At 55.2% G+C, this 15,323-nt stretch overlaps 1 protein-coding gene across 4 annotated transcripts in view; it reads right to left on the bottom strand.

The window, feature by feature from the left end:
* BCOR (BCL6 corepressor) overlaps positions 1-15,323 on the bottom strand; it is a 129,686-nt gene that overhangs the window by 113,909 nt on the left and 454 nt on the right. The window lies entirely within an intron of this gene.

The raw sequence follows: 15,323 nt of genomic DNA, 5'->3' as shown, positions 1-15,323 counted from the left end.
TTTTTTTTTTTTTTGAGACGGAGTTTCGCTCTTGTTGCCCAGGCTGGAGTGCAATGGCGCGATCTCGGCTCACCACAACCTCCGCCTTCCGGGTTCAAGAGATTCTCCTGCCTCAGCCTCCTGAGTAGCTAGGATTACAAGCATGCACCACCACGCGCAACTAATTTTGTATTTTTGGTAGAGACGGGGGTTTCACCATGTTGGTCAGGCTGGTCTCGAACTCCCAACCTCAGGTGATCCGCCTGCCTCGGCCTCCCAAAGTGCTGGAATTACAGGCGTGAGCCATCGCACCCAGCCCTGTTAGGGTCTTACACTCAAACACCTACGCTAAGTACATAACGGTCTGCAGTGAACAGCATGCCTTAAAATCTTCATATTCATAAATCAAAGAAACTCCCTTTGATTTATGAAACAAAAAACAAAATCCCACCTTGCTGGCTAAACAAGACACATAAGTAGGGTGACACTCCTGTCCTTCTCCCACCCATACTCCAAATAAAGCCTAGGAGGGACCCAATAACTTAGGAACCAGTACCTGCAGATGAGAAGTAACAAAACAAAGAGGGTGTATATAGGCCTACTGCGCCAACATGCTGGGTCAACACTGGCTTGGCCCAGTCTTAGGCTGATCCATTGTGCTCCCAAGAGACCCTTTTAACCTGTCTGTCCTGTGTCACCTTCTCTTTTCTTCTGGATCAGAGACAGAATCTCTTTCTCCTTTGCCCTGAGAACAGAGTTGCCAGTAGCCTAGTCTATGTTTTGGCTGGGGGCCTTTGTGCAGTACACAAACTGTACAATGTAATACAGTGACCCTGCCTGAGAAGCCAGCTTATTTCAAGGGCCACCCCCTGAATGTCGCTTAGTTCTGACCCACCTGCTGGATCTGGGTTTCTTTGTTTGCAACTCCCAGGATAGGAGTTGGCCCTGCAGACCCAAAATCACCTCAAGGGAGGCTAGGGTGAACCAGATACATTCTGGGAAGTCGGGCTGAGGTCAGGAAAGGGGCAGGTGTGGCAGAGTTCACTCAGGTGTATTACACTAATTCAGGGCTCCAATCTGCATTGAGATCTAAAATCTGAACGTCATGCCCCCAAAGTCTTGCTGAAAATGAAATCTTCAGGAGGGAAGAGGAAAGCAGGCCAGAGGGTACACATGCCTTTTGGATTTTCAAAAATGGGAAAATGATGAGATTTTGGATTTAGCGAAGATGTGTCATGTTAAGGGAGCCACAGAAAATAATAACTGCCAATTCCCAAGCAAAACGAAATCATGTTTTCCACCACGTTTCTATCTCTGTCTCCTAGTCGAACCACAATAAAATAGCAGATCAAATAGCAGATCAAAGGCAGAGGCAAATACAATTATGTTGCCTGTGAAACCCCTAGCATGAAATTAGAAGTCAAACTCTCCATTCAGGGGTTAGAGACAAGGATAATGGGAACCTGGGGCCCTAGAGATGTACCCAGGCCCTTTCAGTCACAACACCATCCATGCTGGATATTTAAAACCACACCTCGGGGAGGGCACAAATAGTAAGTATTAATTTTTTTTTCCATACACACTTCAGGAAATGCATTGACTACATTCCTAGCTTTGTACCACATAAAGATAGCTGTACACTGGTGGTAGAGGGGGAGGTGGCTTGTAAGGCAATAGTGAAAATAATGTTGTTGGGAGCGATGAAGGATTACCAGATCTTCCCCAAGACAGTAGGCTAAGGATGGCGGCCGATAGAATGCTAATCTTTTACCTGCTTCCCTTTCAATGCAGAAGAGCCTGGAACCCATCTGATCCCACCACTCAGTTCTCCCTCAGTCCTTCCCACACTGGACAAGATCATAGAGACAGCTGTCTCGATATATTTTCTATTTTTCCTAAAATCCATATTTGCTTTATAGGCTCTATTACTTTTACCATGGCCTAATTTTAGCTGAGTCCCCCTGCTCCCCATATAATTTATGAGGCCTCTTGAGGGTAGCAACCCCTATTACAATGTAGACTAGTTTAGAGCCACTGCTAATTAAGCTTAGCTCTCAAAGGTACCTGGTATGGCTTCCCCTACCACTTTCCCACCTCCCACCCCCACCCCGCCATGGACACAAGTTCTTTGACACTCCTCCCATGTGAGAAGTAGGGTCTCTGTCCCTTCCCCTTGAATCTGGGTGGGTTTGTGATCACAATCACAACCAATGAATGTAGACTTCAAGGGTGGATTAGAAAAGGTGATGCAGCCGGCTGGGCATGGTGGCTCACACCTGTAATCCCAGCACTTTGGGAGGCCGAGGCGGGCAGATCACCTGAGGTCAGGAGTTTGAGACCAGCCTGACCAACATGCTGAAACCTCGTCTCTACTAAGAATACAAAAATTAGCCAGGCATCGTGGTGTGTGCCTGTAATCCCAGCTACTCAGGAGGCTGAGGCAGGAGAATCGCTTGAACCCGGAAGGCGGAGGTTGCAGTGAGCTGAGATGGCGCCACTGCACTCCAGCCTGGGCAACAGAGCAAGACTCCGTCTTGGGGCGGGGGAAGGTGATGCAGCTTCCACCTTATTTACTGCAATGCCGGTTTTCTGGAGCCCTGAGATGCCGATTTGTAACTTAAAGTCCTACTACCCTTAAGGCGAAGGCACTATACTGTGAGGAAGCCCATGCCACATGGAGAACAGTGTGGTCATGCTATGGGACACGGCTGAGGTCCCAGCCAACAGCCAGACATGCAAGTGAAGATGCCTCCGGATGCTTCCAGCCTCCAGCTGTTGAGTCTTTCCACCAAATTCTGGACCCACAGATTCCAGGAGCAGAATTAAATTGCTTCTGAGCTCCCTTGCAGCTGACATGCTATAGGGGAGATCAATTTCATAACATATTGCTAAATCCATGGAAGAAGGTGAACTGGGTTAAAAACAAAAGTTTGATGGGCAGGAATTTTGTTTTTTTTAAGGAAATTTCTGATCATAACCCAAATCCCTCACCTTTAATAACACAATGTCTTGTTCTTTCTGAAATCCCTGTAGGACAGTGACCTGTGTCTTCCTCAAATCTGATCTCACATTTTCCCTGAAAGATCTGGGCAAAGGACCCTAACTGTTGTCCCCTCCTGACCTACATTGGCTGCACAAGGGAGCCAGTTCCCTAGGCAGGAAAGGAGAGGGGCAAAGCATTTCCACCAGGCTGGCTTTGCTCTCCCTTCTCTTGTCTTCTTTTCTCTCATGTTTTTCTTGCCTCTCCTGGAAGGTGCTCATCTCAAGGATAGGGAGGGAAGAATTATGCAAGAAGTATTAGCTTACTTCCGTTTCTTCCCAATTCCCCCACAAATCCCACACCTTTTCATTCTGACCCCAACTACCAGACTTGTGTCACACACCAAATGCATGAGCTTCCATTCACAAAGCTAGGAATGGGCAGCAGTGCAGCTGGCCTCTGTCCCCCACCCTTTCCTCCTTCTCTGAGCCAGGCACTCACAGGCCCCTGATGCCTAGGCGGCCCACGGACCCTGACCCTCAGGCTGCCCTCCTGGGGAAGTGCCAAGCTCAGGGAGACCAGAGGAGGGGCTGCAAGACATCTGGAATGTGATGGACCGAGGAGGAGAATGGGGAGAGCCCAGGTCTTACCCCTACTCTCAAACAAGCAGAGCAGCCAGGGAACAGGCAGAAATGATCAAGTAGCTTGCAATGGGGAGAAAACCAGGCTACATTGTGTGGGGTGGGGTGGGGGGTGAGAGGTAGGGAGCTACTGAGCAGACCAGAAGGAACAGCAAAGAGACGCAGGCAACCCCCCTTCCCCTCCCGGCCCTGCCAAATGCCAGAGGATGAACCCGCCAAATATAAAATACAGCCATGATTACTGGAGCAGAGGTCAAGGCTGAAGGGGCAGTTCTCCTCTTGACCACAGAAAGCCAGCACCAACTGGGATTATCTGCCAGCCACTCATCTCCAGCAGCCTGGCCCGCAGTGCACAACTAGGTCCCGGCCACAACCAGCCCTGTGCAGGAGAGTCCAAGGGTCTAGGACCTGCCCCTTCCCCAGAGCCTGAGACCAAGGCTGGCATGTCTTCCCAAGTTCACAGCTTTGGGGCTACTTGCCCTTTTGGACAGTGCAGTGGGGTCCTGTGGCTTCAATTCACACAGTTTAGAAGCAATTCCTTCTTCTGATCCAAATCCCAGTCCAGACCTGTGCCTAGCTAGGGTGTAACACAAACCTTCCTACTTACAATTCAAACAATATCAGCCCAAATCCTCTCTTCACTCCTTCCAGAGCAAGGGCATGAGATTATCTATCTCTCTATCTATCTATCTATCTATCTATCTATCTATCTATCTATCTATCTATCTGTCTAGTTTTGCTTTGTTTTGTTTGAGAGAGAGTCTCACTCTGTCACTTAATGGCACAATCTCAACTCACTGCAGCCTCGACCTCCTGGGCTCAAGCGATCCTCCCACCTCTGCCTCCAGAGTAGCTGGGATTACAGGCCCGAGCCACCACACCCAGCTGGGGCACAGTATTTATTGAAAACTTTATTATCATCTTCCTGGTACTTCACCTGCAACTACTTCATTGAATCTTTCTCCAATCTTTTGATGTAGGCATTCTCATACCCATTTTGCAGATAAGGAAACTGAGGCTCAGATAGGCCACACAACCACTGGGGGCAGAGCTCCCATCTTAAGCCTAGATGTGTCTTGATTCAGAGTTTTCCATCACAGCTTGTGATCTCCCATTTTGATTACTTATTTTGTGCCAGGTCCCGGGCTGGGCCTGCAGAGGTGAATAAGATAGTCCCTCCCCTTGGGGAGTTCACAGTTTAGTAAGGGAGACAGATTGCAACACAGTGGGACAGCAGCTCTGACCTCTGAATTTGGGTTGGTGGCAGTACCATGGGAGCCTTTCTGAATATCTCCATCATCACTGCCCCTTCACCCCGGCTCTATTTCCTAGCCCCTCTAGTTCCTTCTCACAGGCTGCTCCTTCTTGTCCTTCCTTAAGATAGGCATTAGCTGCTGGCTTTCTTCCCATGCCTTTCTTTCCTCCTGTTACCGAGGTCTGCACCCACACACCTGGCAGGAATCTTGGCACCCTACCTGCTTGGAGAGGCTGCCTTAATTGAGTAGATTTCGTTGGCTTCTGGGGCCCCAGGGTAGAGGCTAGACCCTGACTGCAGCCCCAGGCTGGCTCAGCTGGGAAATGGGCACAGGGGCCCCAACACTGAGCAGGCTGGTTAGGCCCTCGAAAGGCTTTTATTGAAGCCTGTTAAAGGGCTTTGGGCTTCCTCTGATGAAAGGCGCTTAAGTGCATCTGGTTGTGATTACAGGGGAGGAGAAAGCCAGGCGGTCTCTGGGGGGTTGGACCAGTCATCTGGCTCTGCCTTCCTCAGGGCAGAGCTGGCTGCTGGTGAGGCCAGGAGGCCAGGTGTGGGGGCAGGCAGGAAGCAGGACCAGTACAAAACTCTCCAACTCTCCGAGGCTCCTGACCCCAGCCTCTGGCTTTGTCAGGCTGGACTCCCAGAAACAGCATCGTGGCTCAGAAGTGCCAGGCTCCTTGGAGAAAATCAAGTTCAGACTGGCTGCTGACCACCCCTGACCCACAGCTCTTCACTGATCTCCACCTCCCTCCATGTTCAAAATATCCTCCCAAGAACCCCTGACCCTCCATCTACCTTCTCCACTGCTCTTCTCCCTCGGAGAAAGTTAAAATAAGCTTTTGCCACAAGGGTTTCTGAAAGTGATAAAAACTAAGGAAATGGAGACTTTCAAAAGTTAAAAAACCTCAACATTTGCTTTCTCCTTTTCAACTAGCCAGGTATTGTTTCCCGTAAAACAGACATCGTTAAGGATGTTTCACGTCACTGTAACTGACAACCATGCTGAATTAAGGGAAGAGATTAATATGAACATAACGTGTCTGCCCTGGAACGTCATTGGGCAGTCCCAGGCCACTCTGTGCCCGGCACCTGTCCCTGCGCAAAACTCCACGTGGGCACAAAACGCTCTGGGGAGGGAAGGATCGGATGGGTTAAACACAGTCCGCGGTTCTAGAAACGAAAATACATTTTCTTATTCCCGCCCTGATTTAATCCTGCTGCGTGTTATTATTGTCAAGTCTCTTCGCACCACTGTTTCTAAAAAGAAAACCCGTGGGTCTGCGCGGCCCTCCGCCGCCTGCTCGGCTTTTATTGTGCACGCAGCTTGGTCTGCGTGGATCCAGCACGTCGTGACCGCCTCGCAGGCGCGCACGGACACCCTCGGATTGGCATTTCGATAAGAGCTGGGCGCATTGTCTCTGCGGCGACACCCACACAGATAATAAAGGGCCACGGACTCCTGGCCAACCCTCCTTGCAACCCATAATTAGAGATGACCTTTACGAAAGGCAATTAAAATATGGTAATGATCGATGGGCTCGCCTGTTTCAAAAAAAGGAAAATACACAGGTGTTGGCTTCAGGAGGCTCCACCTGGCCGGGCCGGGAGGCCTCCTACAGCTCATGAATGAACTCTTTCTCCTGGGAAGCTTCGATTCCCCGCTACCTACGCTAGCGCTGTCGCCTCTCCTCCCTTTCCCCTCCCCCACCAGAGCTCTGGCAGCCAGGAGCTTGCTGGCGGCGGCGGGGCTTTGTCATCGGAACGCACACACAGACACGCACACGCGCGCACCCGGCCACCACGGGACCGCGGCGGCCGCGTCCTTCCTCGCTGCGCTTCCTTCCCTGCCCCCTCTTTTAAAGAGCTCCTCCAGACCCTTTCTTCCGTCCTTTATATGTGCGGTCCTTTGCATAGAGGAGCTCAGGAAGCATTTTAGGGGGGCCTTCCGCGGAGCGCCGGGCAGCTCCTAGGAGGGAGAAATCAGGACCCTACACGCGCGGAGAGGACGCGTGGGCAGCCGGGCTTTGTTTTGTTTCTTGCCTCTGCCGGGAGGGCGGAGAAGCCTCGGCCGAGCTTGGGCCCACTGGCGAACTGGCGGCGGCAAACACCCCCCTCCCAGCCTAAGTGGAACCTGAAACTCCGGACTTGGTCCGGGTGGGGCACAAAGCCACGTGGAGGGTCTCCCAGTCCACAAGTGGCTCTCCCCACACAGACAAATGTGCAGTGTCATTATGGTGGCTCCTGTTGCTCGAGGCCTCGGGGGTGCTCCGGCGGTGCGCGCACACCTCACCTCTACAAGGCACGGAGGGCGAGAGGGGGTCCCAGGGGAAGGGGCTCCCCGGGGGGCTGCCTGGAAGAGACGCCACATCGGGCCTTCCCGCACCCCCGGCTGCCTTCCTGGACCGCGAGCACGGAGCCAGGGCGGCCTCTCGCCTTTCATTACAGGGCCTACGAAAGCAGCAGCCCAGGCAAATATGTAGCTATTAAAATTAATCGCCCCGCGTTGTCAGCTGAACATAATGCAAATTATTTATGGGCTGTCTGCGCAATATTTATCATCGTGCAGGCTCCAGGCGCTTCGTGCCTCCTGGCCTCCCCCGCCCGCCCTGGCCCGCGCAGGGCGAAGCTGCGCGCAGGCTGCGGCGGCCCGGGGGCTCTGGGAACCCGAATGGGGTTCCAAGGGTGAGGCCGTGCGTCAGGCCGTCTTCCAGGCCGAGGGCCTCACTTTAGTTTCTGCCATTCAGTGCATACACATCTATCGGAGGCCTACTACGTCCAAAATTAGGAGGTCCGCGAAATCAGGGGACGAAAACCAATTTGGAGAAATCTGAACCAGACGAGCTCGGGCTCGAGGGGCGATGCAGGCAGAAGCTCCTCAGCTGCCCAAGAATTTTCTCTGGCTCAAGTCAGTCCTCCAACCTGGGAAACCCATGTTTGCTAAAGCTGGATTCGCTCTAGGAGAAACCGGGAGCATCTGATGTGCTCAACGGATTCGAGTACAACGCTGTCGACTGGAACAGGAATTCGGTGTCCTTCGAGCCTCAAAACTTGTTTGCTGATCGCAGATAACAGATTAACTGCTAATTGTCGAAATCGGCCAACCATTTAGTTTATCACTGTTGGGGGCCCCTTGGTATTCGCTGCACTTTTTATATGTAAAAACAGTCTTGGTACCTCCTAAACAGCTTTTGTGTGGCTTTTGTTTCTCTTTCAAATACGGTGTTTTAAAAAACAGCAGCAACACGCCACCCCACCCCCTCTTCAACCAAGCCTTCTGGTTTTAAAAAAACAAAAACAAAAACCAGGAGAAATAATCTATAGGACAATCCCCCCCTACTGGTCGGCGCTGGCGTTGGGGCTTTTTACGCAGATCGAGTCGCCCAGGGCTGCGGAGGTAAACAGGCTTTCTGCACCGCTGCTAAATGAATCACGAGGGGGAAGAACCGAGGCTGCGGGGCGAGGGAGGCCTCGGTATCTGGGCCGGGAGCCAGGGCGGGGAGGGCGCTGTACGAGGGGCAGCGGCGTGGAGGCGGGACCAGGGTTAACCCTGGTCCAAGGCCCCAAAGCCAGGGAAGGGAGGAGAGGAAAGCCGGTGGGCGGTCCAGCCGGAGGCCCCTGCTCGCTAGCTGCGAGGCAGGGTGAACGCGCAGCCTGGGCCTCCATCCCCAGCGCGCCTGGGCACCACCTGGGGCCGGTCACGCTGCGTGAGCCCATCTGCGGGGAAGGAGGTCAGGAGGCACCCCTTCCCACACAGTTTTAACAACTACAGGCCTTCAAGACGCCGTAGCAGGCCTGGGTCTTCTGATGTTCATTTAAAGCAGAATGATCGCCTTTCTTCACTGTCCCCATCCCAGACGCCACCACCACCTTGTACCTAGCAGACCAAGCCTGAGTCAAGACCGCCTTCGGTCCTGGGACTGGGGGAGTGGCTACCAACGGGCATCTCCTCTCCAGACTAACAGAAGGGGATATAGCCAGGAAGCTACTATGAATTTATATTCTTCTTCTTCCGGTTTTTTCTTTCTTTCTTTCTTTTTGTATTTTTAGTAGAGACGGGGTTTCGCCATGTTGGCCAGGCTGGTCTCGAAATCCTGACCTCAGGTGATCCACCCGCCTCGCCTCCCAAAGTGCTATGATTACAAGCGTGAACCACCGCGCCCGGCCTTATTCTTAAAAATGTGATTTGACTCAATTTAAAGCCCCCCTTTCTTCCCCACTAACCCCCAGTTTTTGACAGATTTTTCTTAGAACATTTCAAAGATTGTCTCATTACTTCAGAAACTTACCTTGAAATGATGTAAAAGAAGGTTAAAAATATTAGGTTGCTTTTGGGTTCCCTTTATCTCAAACATTGTTGCGTAGATTTGAGAAAGGGCTGATTTTTACTTTGTTTTCTAATCAGCAAGTCACTGGTTTTTCTACCTAAGAGAGACCGAACATTGACCACAGTGAAGCGGAAGGGTTGAGCGGCATTTACAAAGTGCCTTCACATTTTGGTCCTCAGAAACCCATCCGAGGGGGGCAGAGTAGGTGTTACTGTTCTGATTTTACAGATGAAGAGACTGGCCACTCGCCCCCACAAATTTCTGGAAGCTAGTCTTCCTCACTGAACTGGAGCCAGAAGCCAGGTGAAGCCTGCCTGCTCTTGCCTACACCCTCCTTCCTCCAGGTCAATGTCATTTAGAATATATTGCATTCTTTTCTGGGATCTGTCTGCTAGGACCCGGGCCACCCTCCTGCCGGAGGCAGCCCCGACAGCCCATATTTTAGGCAGCTCTTTCCACAGCCTGCAAACCTCACGGATTGTCTCTTACAACTGTTTACTCACTTCCCTCCACCCAGTCAATTCCGACTCCAGACCCGGGAGGACAATTTTAAAGTGTTTCTGCAGACGGACCCTCTGGCCGTGCCGGAAGTGTTTTATGGACCTGTGAGCCGAGTTAATCCCAGGAGGCGCGGCTGGATTAGTCCCGGGTGTGGGTGGGGGATTCATGTGTTTAGGTTTAATCCCCATGGTGTGGGGGGGGGGCGTAAGGAGAATGGGGGTCGGGTGGCTTCAGCAATGTGTGCCACCTCCCCATTAAACTCCGAGATTTGAGCTAGAGCGGATGGAAACCGAGGCATGCAGCTCTCGACCCCCGGCCAGGCGTGGAGTAGGGGGGCAGGGAGCGCCCCGCGTGGGTGCACCCTAGGAAACCAGTGCTTACATGGCGATCGAGACCAGAGCGCAGTTGTGTGTGGGTTTTCCCCAGGTTTTTATTCTTCCAGCCCTGTGGAAAGGAGGAGAGCCGCAACCTGGGGAGAGAGCCGGAAAGAAACACTTAATCACCGGCGTCTCGCTGCTCGTCACGCGAAGATGGCAGCGGCTCCCCTGGGTTTCAAGGTTCCGGGAAAGGCGTGTGTTCTGCCTGGAGGCGCACGGACTGATGCGCTCTCTCCCTCGGCTCGGCGGCCAGCTCGGGCTCACAGAGCCTCTCTCAACACCGGCAAGTGCAGCCGGGCCGCCCAGCCCCCAGGCCAGCCTGGCCCCCTCCGGGTCCCGGGTTGGCGAGGGCAGCTGGGCGTCTGCGCTGCCCAGCCCAGCTGCGGATCCATGGGGTTTCGCGAGCTTAAAGTAAAGGCCTGAGGGAGTGGGGACACCCACACCGGCCCGCGGCACGCAGGGGAGTCAAGCTGCGGCCAATGCAAGACAAGCAGGGTAGACCCCTACTAGCGGCAAGGTTCAGCCACCTTCGCGGGAGAGGGGATTTACCGCCACCCTCATCCACGCGCAGGCCCCACCGCCCGGCCCTCTCCTATGATCCCCGGGCCATTGCGAAACACGGAGCGAACAGGTCCTCGCCAGCAGCCGTCACTTCTCGGGAAGATGGGAACCCACAAGCCTGACTGTGCTTCCCAAGGGTACTAGCGTGCGTGCAGACCTTGGGGGGAAGAGGGGCGGGCGGTCTCCCCGACCCGGACTCTTCCCTGGCGCAGCACACAACCGCCACGGGCTTCCAAAGCGCCCGAGCGGGGAGGAGGAAGGAAAAGCGGAGGCCCGGGAGGCGGGCTGCGCGCTTGGAAGCCGTTTGTGTTTGTGTGTCTGCGCGCGCGCCCCGGCAGGACTGGTGTTGAGGGGAGAGTGATCGTGAGCAACCCGGAACCAGCAGTCCCAACCTGGACTGAGGAACTGGGCTCTCCAATCCTGGGCCGTGGGGCTCCATGCCTCGGGCTAGCGGGGCAAGCGGCGGGGAGCCCGGAGCTTCGGAGCCGCCGCCGGGCATCTAGCCAGCTCCGCCGGAGGAGCCCTGGGGCGCGTCGGGAGCCAGGGGACTGGTGTGAACCAGCCGCCCCCGCAAGCGGACGTTTAGCTCCGGCACCCGGGAGCACTGACACTAGGCGATAAGGAGTTCCTCGGCAATCGGCTGTCCCCAGTCCCCAGTCACCTCCGGCGGACGTGACCGCCGGATGCTATGCGGCTAGGTGGGCCAGGGGGGCCTTTGCACTGCCTTCCCTGACCTCTTCCTTGCCGCGGAGGAGCCACAGTAACATGCCTCCGTACAACTCTACAGACCTTTGTTTTGCAAAATAAAGGTCAAATGTTGGGCCTTCTGATCTCTTCATATTTTCCTTTGGAAGGTTGGGGTCCAGGCAGTCCTCTCGAAACACCTCCCAAACCGCTCACTTTCATTACAAAACGCAAGAGAGACAACACAGCCTGCTCTCTCCCTCTGGTTAATCAGGCCCTATCCCAAGCTGTGCGGCTTTGGGCAAACCGCTTAACAGTTCGGAACCTCAGAGTCCTCATGTGTAAAACAAGGCCAATACTAGTATCTACCTCATAGGGTTGTTCTGAGGATAACGTGCCTCCATACATAAGGCGCTTAGAACGCTGCCTCCAGTACAATACTACATGCGCTTGTTACTATAATCTGGTACTCCCTTTGGATGGGGAGGGAGTAAAGAACAAGGTCCAGGTTAAAGTTCCTGGAGGTTTACATGGAGCCAGTGGTCTTGGCAGGGTGGAAAGGACACTATTGTATGGCCACTGAAAAGTGAAGGCCAAATGCCCTCAAACTGTCTCCACTAGATCTTCCAGTAAAGGCTTGTGTGTGTGGTGGTGGATAGGAGGGAGAGTCCTCTTTAATGGTGCTCATTTAGACTGGATTAATGGCAAGTTCCGTCAGGGCTCAGGCAACATTACCCACTGTCTCCCTGCAGCCCTGGGGAAGAGCGCTGGTTTCCAGGACCTCCAGCCTACTCTTCCAGGCCACCTTTTTTGATGGCTGAAGGCCACTTCTTTAAATCAGTTCTCCGAGGAGTTGGCCAAAAGCCATGTCCTCTGGGATGTACTTTGGTCTAACACTGGTCCAGGGTTGGCGTATGGCAGGCCTTGTCCCTGGGCTGCTGGCGGGCCACATTTTACTGACGCACAGATGCAAATACCACTTCTGTAGACAGAATCCGTCAGACTTCTAATTTCAAAACGCTTCCCATTACCTTCGAAATGGGGACTCTGGCACAAAGGGGAGGAGTTGCGGCGAATAACAGCCTAAGGAGGCCTCGGCCTCCCCTGCTTGGCCTCTCCAGGGTCACCCATAATTCATTAGGTGAGGCTGCCTTTTCCTTTTCAAAGACAACGCAAATGGCCTTTGCCTTAAGTGGCTACCGGCGTTTGCCTAATCACTGAAATGTGCTGGCAGTGCGCTCTAGCTCTCAGTAGATTCTTATCGGACTATGCGTGCCAAGCTGCCAGCCCCGAGAAAGACAAAGAACACGGGCGCCTCCAGGTTTGCTCCTGAAGCCTCAGGGTCACCTCTGGGGCTTCCCCTTCACAGCCTCCGGCCCCTACAAGCCGCTCCCAGCCAGCCTCCGGAACAAACCCGCAGTCCTATATCAGAATTCCAGTTCTCGAGCGCCACCCGGAGAGTTCACATTTCCCCTCCTCCGAGGCCGCGTGGTGCGCAAGTAAGAGCCTGAGGGCGGCGGCAGCAGCACACGTCTGGGCAGCCCCCTCCCCGCACCCAGCAGCGTGTACACAGGAAAAGAAAAAGCCAAGAGAAAAACGTGGACTGTAAAAGCCAAAACGCAGGACCATCTACTACTAACTACCGACAACCCCAGGCAGGAGTTTGCAAGGATTAAGCAACCCCCAAATAGAAACTACAACTAAAATAAATCCTCTCTTCGCGTTCTATTAAGGTCCTTAAAGGTGGAACGCAAAGGGGACCCTGTCTCCTGAGGACACAGACTGGCTGCGCCGGTAGTGCTCAGCCTCGCACCTCCTGAGCATATATGTAACACCAGGCAAAGAGCAAGTTTCCTATCTACCGTTTGACCAGTTCTCACAGTATTTCTAATGGACTCAACGTGTATTAGATTGAAACAAAAATGATCTTGGTTGGAATATACATGGGCAACCTGTATTTAGATGGGGTAAGTTCCTGCAGCTGTCTGACCACATTTGTCTGGTTCCTCTGAGAATCCACGTTTTCTAGCCCGGGAAGAGGCAGGCGGCCCTCATGGCTCCTCCTTCGGCGGTTTCCTGGCGAAGCGCCCATCCTCCCCAAGCACCGGGAACGGAGGCCGCCCGCATTAATACTCGCGGGCAGCCTGTTCTAACCTATACTGTCATTTTTTCCATCGGTCGGGATCGGGCTGGGGGTGGGGTGGGGCGGGGACTCTCCTCTGAGGGGCTCTGCACGGATCGTTGGGTTTTCCCCGGCGAACTTAACACGGAGGCAAAAGGGGCAGATGGAAACGAGGCCCCGGCTGGCCCCGCGCGCGTAAGCGCGGCACTCAGCAGCTCGACGCAAAGCCAGGGCTGGATTTTCGCGGCCCGGGCCCGGCGGCCTCCGGCGCCGGCGCGATTCTCTCTCCTGCGGGCTGAGCAAACGTGGTCGCCTAATTCCGCCCTGGAGACAGCAGCTGTGCGGCGAGAAGGGGAGAAAAAAAAAAACCGCAACTTTTCCAACAGAAAGTGTGCACGCAGAGGAGAGGTGAAGGCCCACCCCAATTCTGTGCACGTATCGACACAGCATCTAATCAGTGTCACTGCCAGGAATACGCTTCCGCGGCGGGCGACACCGCCGCCCCCGCCAACCTGCAGGAGGGAGGGGGGATGCAAATGGCGTCTCGCGTCGTTCTAGACTCCGCGCAGCACCCGCTGCCGCGACTCCGAGCAGACGTTGCAGCAAACTGGGGTGCAGCGTCTGGGGACGCGAACGCGCCGGCTGCCCGAGCGATCGCGAGGAAGAGGAACTAGCACCACTCCCTGCTCCGAGGCCGTTCCCCGCCCCCACCTCCGGAAGAGCCGCCCTTCCTCGACTGGGGTGAGGGGCGGGAAACTTTGCAAGAAAACTGTTCCGCGCCTTCCCCGCGTGGCACCTGAGAATAACGTGGGTGGGTTTCCCATCCGAGGCCAGACCACGCGACCCTACTTTTCCAGGCCTCGGACTTGAAGCTCGTGGACTATGGGAGGGAGAGTACATTTCGGGCCACTGCGGGGGGCGGGGGGGACACCAAAGTCAGGCGTCCTCAAGGGTTCTGGCAGATGGCCAAGTTTGTGTCCTTTCCCTCCCACGCTGGAGTAGCGCGCGCCACTTTGGGGAAGCGTGAGACCGTTCACCACCGGCCACCAGGCCACCAATGTCTTCCAGGGGGAGCCGATGGTTTCTCTGCAGCACCCCCTCCCGCTTTGCGGTCCCTGCCTGGCTCCCACAGTCCTGGGGAGCCCCCAGAGCTAGCCCGCGTCTTCCCTAGCCCGCTCTTCCTGGGGAAGGGGAGGCTGTTTGTGTGGTGTGCAGCCCCGCTCCGACTCGCACACCCGCGAGCCACCTCGCAGCCCTCCCCGGCCTCGGCCTCACGGATCCCCCCTCGGAGTAGCCCCGCGGGACGCACCCTCCCCCATGCGTAATGGGGCGCCCCTGGGACGCAGGCGGGGATGGCGGTTCCGGTCGTTCCGGGATTTGCGTTCAAGAAGAAAACAAGGCCGGCGACTACAAGAGCAGCGCCTCCATTCTTGGGGTTCAGACGCCCGCGCAGCCTCCACGTCGGTTCCGCTCTCGCCCAGGGAGCCCGCTTCCGTGTCCCTGCCCCCGCCCCCCCACGATTCCTCGTCCCGCCCGTGCCGCACCACGCGGAGCTCCGAGCGCCCTGGCTCCCACACCGGTCCCTCCATAACTAGCGCGCCTCCCTCGCTCCGGGCTCGGGGAGCCGCTCGCTCCCAGCGCCCAGAGTCAGCCGGTTCCACCTTCGGCTGCGAGAGCCGCCGCCCCGCGCCACCCCCGCCCGGCCCGGCCCTTGTCCCAGCCCGGCTCCCCCGCCAGCTGCGCCGCCACCGCCGCACGTGACCCGCCCCCGTCGCGGCTTCCGCTGAGCTGACTGTTCCGGAGCACAAACAATTTTTGCTCTGACGCGGGGTCTCTCGGGGGCCCTGGCGTCCTCTACTTTCTGCTCCCCACCCCACCCCCCCTACCTTCCGGGTAGG

This window comes from Piliocolobus tephrosceles, chromosome 12, assembly GCF_002776525.5.
Source record: "Piliocolobus tephrosceles isolate RC106 chromosome 12, ASM277652v3, whole genome shotgun sequence".
Lineage (NCBI taxonomy): Eukaryota > Metazoa > Chordata > Mammalia > Primates > Cercopithecidae > Piliocolobus > Piliocolobus tephrosceles.
This window is presented reverse-complemented; position numbering and strand designations above follow the sequence as displayed.